Below are 14,973 nucleotides of genomic sequence, written 5' to 3' on the forward strand. Positions count from 1 at the left end.
AAACTTAGCATTAAGTCGAAAGCCAAATTAAGTCCCCAGGACAATTCAGTTAAACGCCTGAAGGTGGCCCTTAATTTCCCATTTCTACTAACCAAGAAGTGGTTTGTGACTTCCTGAAGCAAACCCAAATATTCTCATTCGGTGATTAAGTTTTACTACCTCTAGACCAGCTTTTAAATCAATTTAACCGCAAAGTTCAGAACCCAAGTGGCACAGTAAATGTGTGTGCATTTGTAACGCACAACCTGCATTCTTTCCCCAGCAACCTGCATTCCATTTGTCTCATTGACCCTACTGCATTTTTCCTTCGCATCATTAAAAAGGATGTAATGTACAGAAAAGCACAGACAGACCTAAACTCCAATGCCAGCCATGCCATCTGCTGATTATAGGACAGTGGGTAAGTGACCTCATATCCCCAGCCTGTTTACATATCTCTAAAACTGAGAGAGTAAAAGCTTCCTTTTGCAGGGTTAGAGACACTGTCACTGACTAAGCAAATAGTCACAGAACTTATCTGCAGAACAGAGTGCATGCATAAAGAGCTCAGAAGTGAGAGATGCGCAGAGTGCCCACAGTGGCAGCAACTAGCTGAGGGGCCTTCAGATCGCAGCCTTCCGGACCACCGTTGTAACAGGTAGAGATGTGCAAGGTTAAGTCCAGCTATTGAATTTTAAAAACCTAAATTACACCTCTTCTCAACCTCTACCTCTTCCAAGGAGCCTTACCTGAGGAGACATCCTTGTCTGGTATTAGTGACATCATTAAATAACATTCCTAATGGAGGTATATGATGACTCCTTATACATGCCCAGAATAGTGATTCACAAAGTTGTGACACATACATATCCTGTAGAAATTATCAAATTACTCTTTTGGTAATTTTTACTGTTTTGGTAATTTTTTGGTACCCTTTTTACTCTAAAGGGTAAAACTGGCAGGTTTCCCTATTTGTATTTCATTAGAATGAAAAGTCATTACCTGTGTTTTCGTTTTTACCAATATCACGTCTATTTGAACATCTTTTTTTTTTTTTTTTTTTTTTTTTTTTGGTGAGACAGAGTCTCGTTCTGTTGCCCAGGCTGGAGTGCAGTGGCGCGATCTCAGCTCACTGCAACCTCTGCCTCCCGGGTTCAAGAGATCATTGTGCCTTAGCCTCATCCTCCCAAGTAGCTGGGATTACAGGTGCCCGCCACCACACCCGGCTAATTTTTGTATTTTTAGTAGAGACGGGGTTTCACCATGTTGGCCAGGCTGGTCTTGAACTCCTGACCTCAAGTGATCCGCCCACCTCAGCCTCCCAAAGTGCTGGGATCACAGGCATGAGCCACCACGCCCAGCCTGAACATGTCTTTTAATACTTTTGCCAACTTTTCATTCAACCCTAAAGCACACAGCAGATGCCTCACGATGCTTCTCAAACAAAATAAGCATATATTCTCAGGAATTATTTATGGAAAACTCTGACTTTCTGTGTTCTTTACTGGTGCATAGCACTGAGACACGGTATGCAAATGCTGGTTGACACTGAGGTCATTTATATGACACATTGCATCCAACTTGCTGTTGGAATATCACATACAATTTTGGAACCATATTGTAACACATATTGAAAATATCCAACAAGTAATCAGAATGGTAAAGAAGGGACATTCACCCAAAGACATGTATCGAGGGACAGTATGGCAGAGACTGCTATTTGTCAACCAATATCTATTTTCCCCTTTTTCCTTGAAAAAGGCCTCCAATTTTTTCCTGGGCACAAGGATCTCCAAAATAAAAGACTGCATTTCCTAATCACTCTGGAGCTAAATGTGGCCATATGACCAAGTTCTGGCCAAAGTAATATAAATGGAAATGTTCTGTGTGACTTCTGGGAAATGTCCTTAAAGGCAAGGAAATGATGTTTTCCCCTTCCTTCTTTCTGACAGCAGGATAGCAGATGTAATGCCTAGAGCTTTAGCAGACATCTCGCACCACAGTGTGGAAACCATGCACTAGGACAAGGGGACCGCAAAAGAGAAGGTTTCTGGGTCCCTGATGACTCGTGAAACCTCTACCAGTTTTAGAAGGACACCTCTGGACCTGTGGAACATAAGAAACAAAGTCAGTAAGCTACTCTTATTTAAAATGTTCTCATTTTTGGCAGAACCTAGTCCTAATCACTACAAATGAGTAAAAGAGCTGAGCCCATTTTGTTTGGAGCAGCCTGGGGGTTTAAGACATGGTACCAGTCTTGTAAGTCTCTGAAAAGCTAACACCTATGTATGTGAGTACACGTTAGGTGATGTTCTTGAAGGCAAAAGCAAGTTGGAGAGAGATTTTGGCTCAGTATAAGAAAAGCTCTCTGCTGGGCACGGTGGCTCACACCTGTAATCCCAGCACTTTGGGAGGCTGAGGCGGGTGGAACCTGAGGTCAGGAGTTCGAGACCAGCCTGGCCAACATGGTGAAACCCTGTCTCTACTAAAAATACAAAACTTAGCCAGGTGTGGTGGCAGACTCCTGTAATCCCAGCTACTCGGGAGGCTGAAGCAGGAGAATCACTTGAATCCAGGAAGCGGAGGTTGCAGTGAGCCGAGATCAATGCCATTGCACTCCAGCCTGAGTGACAAGTGTAAGACTCTGTCTCAAAAAAAAAGAAGGAAAGGAAAGCTTTTCTAGTAAAGGAATGAGACATTTCAAGTTGCCCCTCAGCAACCATTTATTGAACTCTGCCAGGCACAATCTAGCAGTGACGAATTCAAAGATGGCTAAAGCCCAGTCCTTCAAAAATCTGCCTAGGCCAGGTGTAGTGGCTCATGCCTGTAATCCCAGCACTTTGGGAAGCCAAGACAGGAGGATCACTTGAGCTTAGGAGTTTGGAATCAGCCTAGGCAACATAGCGAGACCCCCATCTCCACAAAAAAAATCAAGATATATAGCTGGGTGTGGTGGTGTCACCTGCAGTCCCAGCTATTTGAGAGGCTGAGGTGGGAGGGAGGATGGCTTGAGGCCAGGAGGTCGTGGCTGCAGTGAGCCATGATTGCATCATTGCACTCCAGCCTGGGTGACAGAGTGAGACTCTGTCTCCAAAAAAAAAAAAAAAAAAAAAAAAAAACCACACACACAAAAACAAACAAAAAACACCTCACTCTAGACCAGTGTTGTTCCAAGTAGCTGTGCTGAAGGACTATTTTTAAAAGTGTCCAACCTGGCCAGGAATGGTGGCTCATCCACTCATCCACTTAGGGAGGCAGAGGCAGGAGAACTGCTTGAGGGCAACAGTTCAAGACCAACTGGCCAACATAGCAAGATCCTGTCTCTATTATTTTTTAAAAAGTTCTAAAAAATAAAAGTAAATAAAAATAAAAAATAAGTGTCCAACCCATGAAGAACTATCATTTTGTGAAATAAAAATGAATTACTAGAGAAATGAAATAAAAAGACATAAAAATCCAAGCCCTCAATTTTTATTCTTAGATTCAACAGACATAAAATTATTTTCAAATTGCTATAAAAGTTTCCAATAGCATGAGTAATGTTGGTTGGCCTTCTCACCATTAGGTAACAGCCAGGCATAGACCAGCACCAGTCACAGACCACACTGTGAGAAAGACCAGTCTAGACAAATGCAGATTGAGAGCCAGTCTATAAAACAAATGACCTGTACTCTCAAAAAATGTAAATGTCATGAAAGACAAAATACAACTGAGGAGCTATTCCAGATCAAAGGAAATTAAAGAGACCTTACAACAAAATCCAACACACAAATCCTGGATCATGAAAAAATTATTATAAAGGACAGTATTGAGACAATTGGTGAAATTTGAATATGGACTATATGTTAGATTAATAGTATTGTAACAATGTTAAATTTCCCAAATTTGATAATTGTATGATGGTTATGATAAAAAAAATCTTTGTTCATAAGAGATGCTCACTCATATATTTAGGATAAGGGATCACAATGTTTGCAGCTTAATTCTGAAATGCTTCAGTCAAACAAAGAATTGGACAGAAAGAGTGAAAGCAAGGTATACTAGAATTTGTGAAAGGAAAATATTTTGGGCCCCCAAAATCACTAAGGAAAACTCAAGATGAAAAACTGCTTAGGGAAAACCTGCCTCCTGTTATTCAGTCACTCCTCTGCTCACTGAGATAGATGCATCTCTGACTTGCCTCCTTTGTAAAGGTAGAAACTCAAAATGGGAAACTCAAAAGAATGTAACCCTTTGTGTATCACCTGTGACCTGGAAGCTCCCACCGCACTTAGAGCCTTCCTGCCTTTGCTTCAAGTTGTCCTGCCTTTCCAGGCCAAACCAATGTACTTCTTACATATATTGATTGATGTCTCATGTCTCCCTAAATGTATAAAGCCAAGCTGTGTCCCGACCACCTTGGGCACATGTCGTCAGGACTTTCTGAGGCTGTGTCATGGCTGTGTCCTCAACCTTGGCAAAATAAACTTTCTAAATTAACTGAGACCTGTCTCAAATTTTCGGGGTTCACAAATTCATTATACTATTGTTGCAATGATTTATTTTTTTTTCAAAATAACAAACACATACAAAACTAAATGCAATGTGTGATCCCAGATTGGATCTTAGCACAGAAAAAATTTATAGCAGGATAACTGGCAAAATTTGCAGATTAGTTTATTGAATGTATCAACATTAATTTCCTGATTGTAATACATTTACTGTAGTTATATAACATGTTAATATTTGAGGAAGCTAGATGAAGGGCATATGGGAATTCTTTATACTATTTTTGCAAATTTTTTGTAAGGCTGAAATTATTTAAAGTTGGGCAGCTAGAAGTCCTAACACCCAGTCAAGGACTTTCCACTATACCAACATCATGGCCTCTGTCAGTGTGCTATCTTATTAAATGGTTCTTGAATTTAAATGGAAATATTTATTTATCATACAACACTCAAGGGTAGGGAGTGTGGCTATAAATGCTCTCAATAACATCTAAATGCCTATTAGACTCTTCATAACATCAGCCAGGTTTCCTTTCCATTATGGATTCTCTAATGATGAAAAAGAATGAGGTGCTTTTCCACATGATTTACCACTGGTTCCCAAACTTGTCTGCATATTAGAATCACGTGGAGATGGGACCCAGGTACCAGTATTTTTTATATCTCTTAGGTGATTCCAATAAGCAGACAAGCCTGGAAACCACTGTGATTTCCACTTCAATGCCGTCACTGGAAGACTTGAAGCGGGAGGTGGATAACCACTTACTAGCCATGCTGGAGAAGGGGTTCCTTCATTGGAAGATAGTATCTAAGGCCCTTACTCAGGCTCTATGACTCTGTAATGTTGGTGTTTTACAAATAATCCATTCTATTAACATTGTCAAATCTTTTTTTCCAGAAAATTACAACAAATAGTACATATTTTTCTAATTTTACTTTTAATATAATTAGAAATAAACCTATACAAACAATGACTATTGCACTGGAAGAATTTTTACAACATATATTTATTTATAAAATGAATTCAAATGTAACAAAAATTAAATAAAGTCTTTTTCTGATTCTCTATCAAATTAAAATCCAATTATTTATTTATAGTTTTAAAAATAGGCCAAATATCTAAATAAGCCAAGAAAAAATAAATCTAAGTAATCTTCAAGCTAGTAGAACTTTTTCCAAAATTTAAAAATAACAGTGTTTTCAGCCCCGTCTTTATAAAAGGTTACTTTTTTTTTTTTTTTTGAGACGGAGTCTTGCTCTGCCACCCAGGCTGTAGTAGTGCAGTGGCGCGATATCGGCTCACTGCAACCTCCGCCTCCCGGCCTCAAGCGATTCTCCTGCCTCAGCCTCCTGAGTAGCTGGGATTACAGGCGCCCACCACCACGCCTGGCTAATTTTTGTATTTTTAGTAGAGATGGGGTTTCACCGTCTTGGCCAGGCTGGTCTTGAACACCTGACCTTGTGATCCACCCGCCTTGGCCTCCCAGAGTGCCGGGATTACAGGCGTGAGCCACCGCACCCGGCCAAAAAGGTTACATTTTTAATTCAACATTTAAATTGAAAATTTTTCAATATTCTCCCAATAATTAGTAATAACAAATAAAAGCTCTTTAAAATCCTGACTTTAAAATGGGATATGTAAACCATCATTTTTAAATGGTTTTAAGACGTAATTAATATTGGTAAAATATGGATTATGCAGCACTGGTTTTCTTTATTAAAAAAAAAAAAGCAATAATGGATAGGTTTTTTTTTTCATGTTTTAGTTCCAGAAGACAATTTTTTTTCAGAAGATACTGAATGGTCTTCCATCCAGAACTATTTTAGTCACAAGCTTACACACATTTTCCATCCAAAAATAAGATCTTTCTATTAAAAGCTATACAAATTGGTACACAGACAGCATTTACTACACAGATACTATTTCTAAAGTTGCAAGGTTTCTAATTTTCATGTGTGCTAATAGATACCAGACTAACAGCTTCAGGAAAGATTAACCCTCCTTTCACTGTCCCTGAAAGGGGGCTCCATCTTCCACCTTCAGCCTCCAGAGCTCTTCCATTTTTAGGTCCTGGAACTGGACACAGGGGCTTGGACAGAATTATCAGGAAGTCACCAGAGCCATAGCAGAAGAATGAAACAGTCACTCTAGGCATTAACTGACTTCAAATTGCTGTCCTTACAAAAATACTTAGTCTCTGTTTTATCATTTATATAAATCTTTTAGAAGATAACCCTGTTTTAATATAGTCACCTAGTCTTAATTAGTAATACGAAAGGCTCCCTTAGAGAAAAGATGAATAGCTTGGGATTGTAGGGAAGGGAAGAATTTGTTTGAAAGGCCTGATAATAGAGTCCCATAAAGCTGGTGGCTATGAAACTTTAGGACTGAAAATGGTGCTAGGACCTCTTACATGCCTCAAAGCTTTCTCCAGTGATTAAGAAGGTGCATTAGAAATACAATAGTGGGAAAGTCAATACAAAAGTGGGAAAATGGAGGAGTGCATATAGAGAGGAAAGAACTTCTTGATTAAAACTCAGGTCATCCAGGCAAAAGCAGTGAAGAAGTAATAAACTAGGCTACTTTTCTCCTAACCAGAGATTGCTGAATTCACACCCTAGTCTTTCCGTATCAAAGATGTTTCTTCCTGTATTAACTGTAAGGTGAATAATGCCTGCTGAGATCTATAAAGTACTATAGATAGGCTTCTGCTTATCTTTAAAACCATTATTATTTAAGGAGGATACAAAAAAGGCAAAAAACTGAACAGGGACATTCATCAGAGCATCTGACTGCTATGTATTTGCCCCAAATGCTGGTTCACTCTACCAGAGAGAAGTAAGGAGTCAGGGACCCACCCCATGACTCAGAAATTCCCTTTCAGAGATACAAGCACTCTCTGCAGTTGGAACCAAACCAGGAATGAGGGCCTGCCTAACTAGCTCTAGAAAAACTGACTTTTCTGCAAAGGTGCTTTTTTTCCCCCAAAAAATCAACCTTGAACCTCAATGAAACATACTATGAACATCAAAGAGAATAAATACACACACATATCAAAAGAAATAAAAAATTATATGGGATTAGGACTGAGATTTAGTTAGAAAAAAATTAAGATGCAAATTCTAAGATATATTACTAAGTGTCAGAACAAGAAAGAATCACTACACAAAGTTGATAGGGATTTTAAATGGTCATGTTTGATAAAAATGCTTCAATAAACACCTCCATAAAACTGCTTAAAACATTAAAGGACATAGTAAATATGCTTTAAAAGGGAAATCATCTATACATCACTACTTTAACAAGGAAATATTTAGAAAGTCGTCACACCAAGAACAGAAAGGGTAAAATTCAAAAGTAAAACAACTCTAAATCACCTTAACAATGGAGGACAGCATGGAAGCAAATAGGCCAAGCAACATGGTACAAAACAAATACAACATGGCACAGACTGCATATGTGCCTCACACCCCATGCACGGAAAATCTAAAGCAAGGGTGGGGATTTAATTAAATGACACATACTGTGACATCACTAAAAATGCACATTGAAAATGAACTAAAATCGAACAGGAATAACGTGTTAAATGCAATGATTCATGGGAGATAGCAAAGAGAACTAGATGCAATTTTATTTTTTTTCTCTCTCACTGCTAAATCAATTAAAAGACACAGACTGGCAAATTGGATAAAGAGTCAAGACCCATCAGTGTGCTGTATTCAGGAAACCCATCTCACGTGCAGAGACACACATAGGATCAAAATAAAAGAATGGAGGAAGATCTACCAAGCAAATGGAAAACAAAAAAAGGCAGGGGTTGCAATCCTAGTCTCTGATAAAACAGACTTTAAATCAGCAAAGATTAAAAGAGACAAAGAAGGCCATTACATATTGATAAAGAGATCAATACAACAAGAAGACCTAACTATCCTAAATATATACGCACGCAATACAGGAGCACCCAGATTCATAAAGCAAATCCTTAGAGACCTACAAAGAGACTTAGACTCCCACACAATAATAATGGGAGACTTTAACACCCCACTGTCAACATTAGACAGATCAATGAGACAGAAAGTTAACAAGGATACCCAGGAATTGAACTCAGCTCTGCACCAAGTGGACCTAATAGACATCTACAGAACTCTCTGCCCCAAATCAACAGAATATACATTCTTCTCAGCACCACACCACACCTATTCCAAAATTGACCACATAATTGGAAGTACTCCTCAGCAAATGTAAAAGAACAGAAATTATAAGAAACTGTCTCTCAGACCACAGTGCAATCATACTAGAACTCAGGATGAAGAAATTCACTCAAAACCGCTCAACTACATGGAAACTGAACAACCTGCTCCTGAATGACTACTGGGTACATAATGAAATGAAGGCAGAAATAAAGATGTTCTTTGAAACGAATGAGAACAAGGACACAACATACCAGAATCTCTGGGACACATTTAAAGCAGTGTGTAGACAGAAATTTATAGCACTAAATGCCCACAAGAGAAAGTACGAAAGATCTAAAATTGACACCCTAACATCACAATGAAAAGAACTAGAGAAGCAAGAGCAAACACATTCAAAAGCTAGCAGAAGGCAAGAAATAACTAAGATCAGAGCAGAACTGAAGGAGATAGAGACACAAAAAACCCTTCAAACAATCAATGAATCCAGGAGCTGGTTTTTTGAAAAGATCAACAAAATTGATAGACCACTAGCAAGACTAATAAAGAAGAAAAGAGAGAAGAATCAAATAGATGCAATAAAAAATGATAAAGGGGATATCATCACCGATCCCACAGAAATACAAACTACCATCAGAGAATACTATAAACACCTCTATGCAAATAAACTAGAAAATCTAGAAGAAATGGATAAATTCCTCGACACATACACCCTCCCAAGACTAAACCAGGAAGAAGTTGAATCTCTGAATAGACCAATAACAGGCTCTGAAATTGAGGCAATAATTAATAGCTTACCAACCAAAAAAAGTCCAGGACCAGACGGATTCACAGCCGAATTCTACCAGAGGTACAAGGAGGAGCTGGTACCATTCCTTCTGAAACTATTCCAATCAATAGAAAAAGAGGGAATCTTCCCTGACTCATTTTATGAGGCCAGCATCATCCTGATAGCAAAGCCTGGCAGAGACACAACAAAAAAAAAAGAATTTTAGACCAATATCCCTGATGAACTTCGATGTAAAAATCCTCAATAAAATACTGGCAAACTGAATCCAGCAGCACATCAAAAAGCTTATCCACCATGATCAAGTGGGCTTCATCCCTGGGATGCAAGGCTGGTTCAACATACGCAAATCAATAAATGTAATCCAGCATATAAACAGAACCAACGACAAAAACCACATGATTATCTCAATAGATGCAGAAAAGGCATTTGACAAAATTCAACAACATTTTGTGCTAAAAACTCTCAATAAATTAGGTATTGATGGGACGTATCTCAAAATAATAAGAGCTATCTATGACAAACCCACAGCCAATATCATACTGAATGGGCAAAAACTGGAAGCATTCCCTTTGGAAACTGGCACAAGACAGGGATGCCCTCTCTCACCACTCCTATTCAACATAGTGTTGGAAGCTCTGGCCAGGGCAATCAGGCAGGAGAAGGAAATAAAGGGTATTCAATTAGGAAAAGAGGAAGTCAAATTGTCCCTGTTTGCAGATGACATGATTGTATATCTAGAAAACCCCATTGTCTCAGCCCAAAATCTCCTTAAGCTGATAGGCAACTTCAGCAAAGTCTCAGGATACAAAATCAATGTGCAAAAATCACAAGCATTCTTGTATACCAATAACAGACAAACACAGAGCCAAATCATGAGTGAACTGCCATTCACAATTGCTTCAAAGAGAATAAAATACCTAGGAATCCAACTTACAAGGGATGTGAAGGACCTCTTCAAGGAGAACTACAAACCACTGCTCAATGAAATAAAAGAAGATACAAACAAATGGAAGAACATTCCATGCTCATGGGTAGGAAGAATCAATATCGTGAAAATGGCCATACTGCCCAAGGTAATTTATAGATACAATGCCATCCCCATCAAGTTACCAATGACTTTCTTCACAGAATTGGAAAAAACTACTTTCAAGTTCATACGGAACCAAAAAAGAGCCCGCATTGCCAAGTCAATCCTAAGCCAAAAGAACAAAGCTGGAGGCATCACGCTACCTGACTTCAAACTATACTACAAGGCTACAGTAACCAAAACAGCCTGGTACTGGTACCAAAACAGCCTGGTACTGGTACCAAAACAGAGATATAGACCAATGGAACAGAACAGAGTCCTCAGAAATAATGCCGCATATCTACAACTATCTGATCTTTGACAAACCTGACAAAAAGAAGAAATGGGGAAAGGATTCCCTATTTAATAAATGGTGCTGGGAAAACTGGCTAGCCATATGTAGAAAGCTGAAACTGGATCCCTTCCTTACACCTTATACAAAAATTAATTCAAGATGGATTAAAGACTTACATGTTAGACCTAAAACCATAAAAACCCTAGAAGAAAACCTAGGCAATACTATTCAGGACATAGGCATGGGCAAGGACTTCATGGCTAAAACACCAATAGCAATGGCAACAAAAGCCAAAATTGACAAATGGGATCTAATGAAACTAAAGAGCTTCTGCACAGCAAAAGAAACTACCATCAGAGTGAACAGGCAACCTACAGAATGGGAGAAAATTTTTGCAACCTACTCATCTGACAAAGGGCTAATATCCAGAATCTACAATGAACTCAAACAAATTCGCAAGAAAAAAACAAAACCCCATCAAAAAGTGGGCAAAGGATATGAACAGACACTTCTCAAAAGAAGACATTTATGCAGCCAAAAGACACATCAACAAATGCTCATCATCTCTGGCCATCAGAGAAATGCAAATCAAAACCACAATGAGATACCATCTCACACCAGTTAGAATGGCCATCGTTAAAAAGTAAGGAAACAACAGGTGCTGGAGAGGATGTGGAGAAATAGGAACACTTTTACACTGTTGGTGGCACTGTAAACTAGTTCAACCATTGTGGAAGTCAGTGTGGCGATTCCTCAGGGATCTAGAACTGGAAATACCATTTGACCCAGCCATGTCATTACTGGGTATATACCCAAAGGATTATAAAACATGCTGCTATAAAGACACATGGACATGTATGTTTACTGCGGCACTATTCACAATAGCAAAGACTTGGAACCAACCCAAATGTCCAACAACGATAGACTGGATTAAGAAAATGTGGCACATGTACACCATGGAATACTATGCAGTCATAAAAAATGATGAGTTCATGTCCTTTGTAGGGACATAGATGAAGCTGGAAACCATCATTCTCAGCAAACTATCACCAAGGACAAAAAACCAAACACTGCATGTTCTCACTCATAGGTGGGAACTGAACAATGAGAACACATGGACACAGGAAGGGGAACATCACACACCAGGGCCTGTTGTGGGGTGGGGGGAGGAGGGAGGGATAGCATTAGGAGATATACCTAATGTTAAATGACGAGTTAATGGGTGCAGCACACCAACATGGCACATGTATACATATGTAACAAACCTGCACGTTGTGCACATGTACCCTAAAACTTAAAGTATAATTAAAAAAATCACTTGGACTAGTCATAACTTTGAAATCATATGGAAAAAAAATCATTACTCATTTGAAAATTCCATTAGCCAGGCACAGTGGCTCACACCTGTGATCCCAGCACTTTGGGAGGCCGAGGCGGGTGGATCGCCTGAGGTCAGGAGTTCAAGACCAGCCTGACCAATATGGCAAAACCCTGTCTCTACTAAAAAAACAAAAATTAGCTGGGCATGGTGGCACACACCTGGAGTCCCAGCTACTCAGGAGACTGAGGCAGGAGAATCACTTGAACCTGGGAGGCGGAGGCTGCAGTGAGGCAAGATCACGCCACTGCACTCCAGCCTGGGCAACAGAGTGAGGCTCCGTCTCAAAAATAAATAAATAAATAAAGTAAAAATAACAAATAAAAATAGGCCAGGCATGGTGGCTCACACCTGTAATCCCAACACTTCGGGAGGCTGAGGCAGGTGGATCACCTGAGGTCAGGAGTTCAAGACCAGCCTGGCCACCATGGTGAAACCCCGTCTCTACTAAAAACACAAAAATTAGCCAGGTGTGGTGGCATGTGCCTGTAGTCCCAGCTACTTGGGAGACTGAGGCAGGAGAATTGCTTGACCCTGGGAGGCGGAGGTTACAGTGAGCCAAGATCACACCACTGCACTCCAGCCTGAGCAACAGAGCAAGACTCGGTCTCAAGAAAATACAATAAAATAAAAATAGAAATTCCACAGAGTAGCCAAAATTGTAAGAATTGTAAAATAAATATTGTAACACTTTAATTCTGTGGTATAGATTCATAAATCTGGAAAGGCTTGGGAAATATATTTATTACTAATTATAAAATAATAAAAGGAGGTAAGCAAATTTTCCCAGCAAAACTTCAACTATTAACTGCAATTGATTATAAACAATTAGTAAAACAAAACTTGTTGACACAGGCATGCAGAGCTGTGATGGTAACCAGAGGGTGGAGCAGAGAGAGAGAAGTGCACTGTCAAGGGCTGGCTGACAATCAAACTGCTACATGGCATTCAGGATCATCAAGACCATGGCTGACATCAATTAAAATAAAAACTAAAAGCTCTTCTGTGAAAATTATATATATCTATAAACATGAAATGTAATTGTTTTTCTACATAATTCGATGAGCAATATTTGAAAAAAATCTAAATTCCTAAAACTAAATCAAAAGTTTGTTTGGTTTTGATTTGCTTTTGTCTCAATAAAGAGGTTGGCAGTGCTAGAAACAATACGTGCACATTTTTCAATTTGGTGTCTTCACCACTTGCTGATGCTGCTTTTTCTGGCTCAGTTCTTAGACTTTTAAAGAAATGGTTACTAATTCATAGCTAACAACTCATTTTTTAAACAAATTAAAAAGCAGGCGGAGAAAGATTAGAATTCTACTAATGATATTATGTCTTTTTAAAAATCAAGGAAAAGGCTGGGCGCAGTGGCTCATGCCTGTAATCCCAGCACTTTGGGAGGCTGAGGTGGGCAGATCACCTGGGGTCAAGAGTTTGAGACCAGATTAGCCAACATAGTGAAACCCCGTCTCCACTAAAAATACAAAAAGTTAGCCAGGTGTGGTGGCAGGCACCTGTAATCTCAGCTACTTGGGAGGCTGAGGCAAGAGAATCGCTTGAAACGTAGGAGGTAGAGGTTACAGTGAGCGATTGCACTCTAGCCTGGGCAACAAGAGTGAAACTCTGTATCAAAAATAAAAAATAAAAAATAAATAAAGGAACGGTCTGATTTCCTTCAAATCCCACACCTTGAAAGCAGACATTTTGTCACTCATAAGGAATGAAAAAGTAAATATTGTATTTTACTTAACATACCTTAGTATCCCAATTCCAACAGAAACAAATGAATTTTAAAAGTATTAAATTGAGGCACCATTGGTGAAGAGTGAAAGTGGACTTCTCTAGCAGGTTCTTCAAGGGATAAAAATCCTGCATGACAAACAATGAAGCTCATCATCTAACTCTGGCTCTTTTTCAGTTTCTTCTTGATTGTACTTCACGGCTATAAAACAAAGATGAAAACTTATGCACTAACCAGAACCGGGATTGTCAAAACTTTATTCTAAGTTAACAGATTTTTTTAACCCCTCTCTTAAAAATCACATTAACAGCCAGGAACAATGGTTCATGTTTCTAATCCCATCAATTTAGGGGGCTGAGGCAGGAGGATTGCTTGAGGCCAGGAATTTGAAGCCGGCCTGGGCAACATAGCAAGACCCCATCTCTACAACAAATTTAAAAATTAGCCAGGCATGGAAGCACACACCTGGAGTCCCAGCTATTTGGGAAGCTGAGACAGGAGGATTGCTTGAGCCCAGAAGTTCGAGACTATAGTGAGTTACGATGCCACCACTGTACTCCAGCCTGGATGACAGAGAGAGACCCCATCTCTAAAAGAAAAAAAAAATCATGTTATCAAAAAATTTTATAATTTTCTTTATATTTTTCCTGAGAAAGATTTGCATTTAATCTTATTATAATACAAATCTGTTCAATTATATATAAAATAATGCTGTTGTAAACAAATCTTGGCATAAAAAAAATCTATGTCTCAGAGTATTTTTTAAATTGTAGTTCTAAATTGTAATTGTCTTTAGTGAGAGTTAAATATTCTAGAATATTTAACTTCAAAATCTAATTTTAATTATACATACAGTTTGAGATTCTCAAATTCAAAATTCTGAAGCCCAAAATGCTTCAAAATCCAAAACTTTTTGAGTGCCAACATGATGCTCAAAGAAAATGCTCATTTCAGATGTCTAATTTTTAGATTTGGGATTATACCTGCATTATACCAATGAAAGTATAATGCAGGCTGGGTGCGGTGGCTCACGCCTGTAATCC

This window comes from Hylobates moloch, unplaced genomic scaffold (genome assembly GCF_009828535.3).
Source record: "Hylobates moloch isolate HMO894 unplaced genomic scaffold, HMol_V3 SCAFFOLD_11, whole genome shotgun sequence".
NCBI lineage: Eukaryota > Metazoa > Chordata > Mammalia > Primates > Hylobatidae > Hylobates > Hylobates moloch.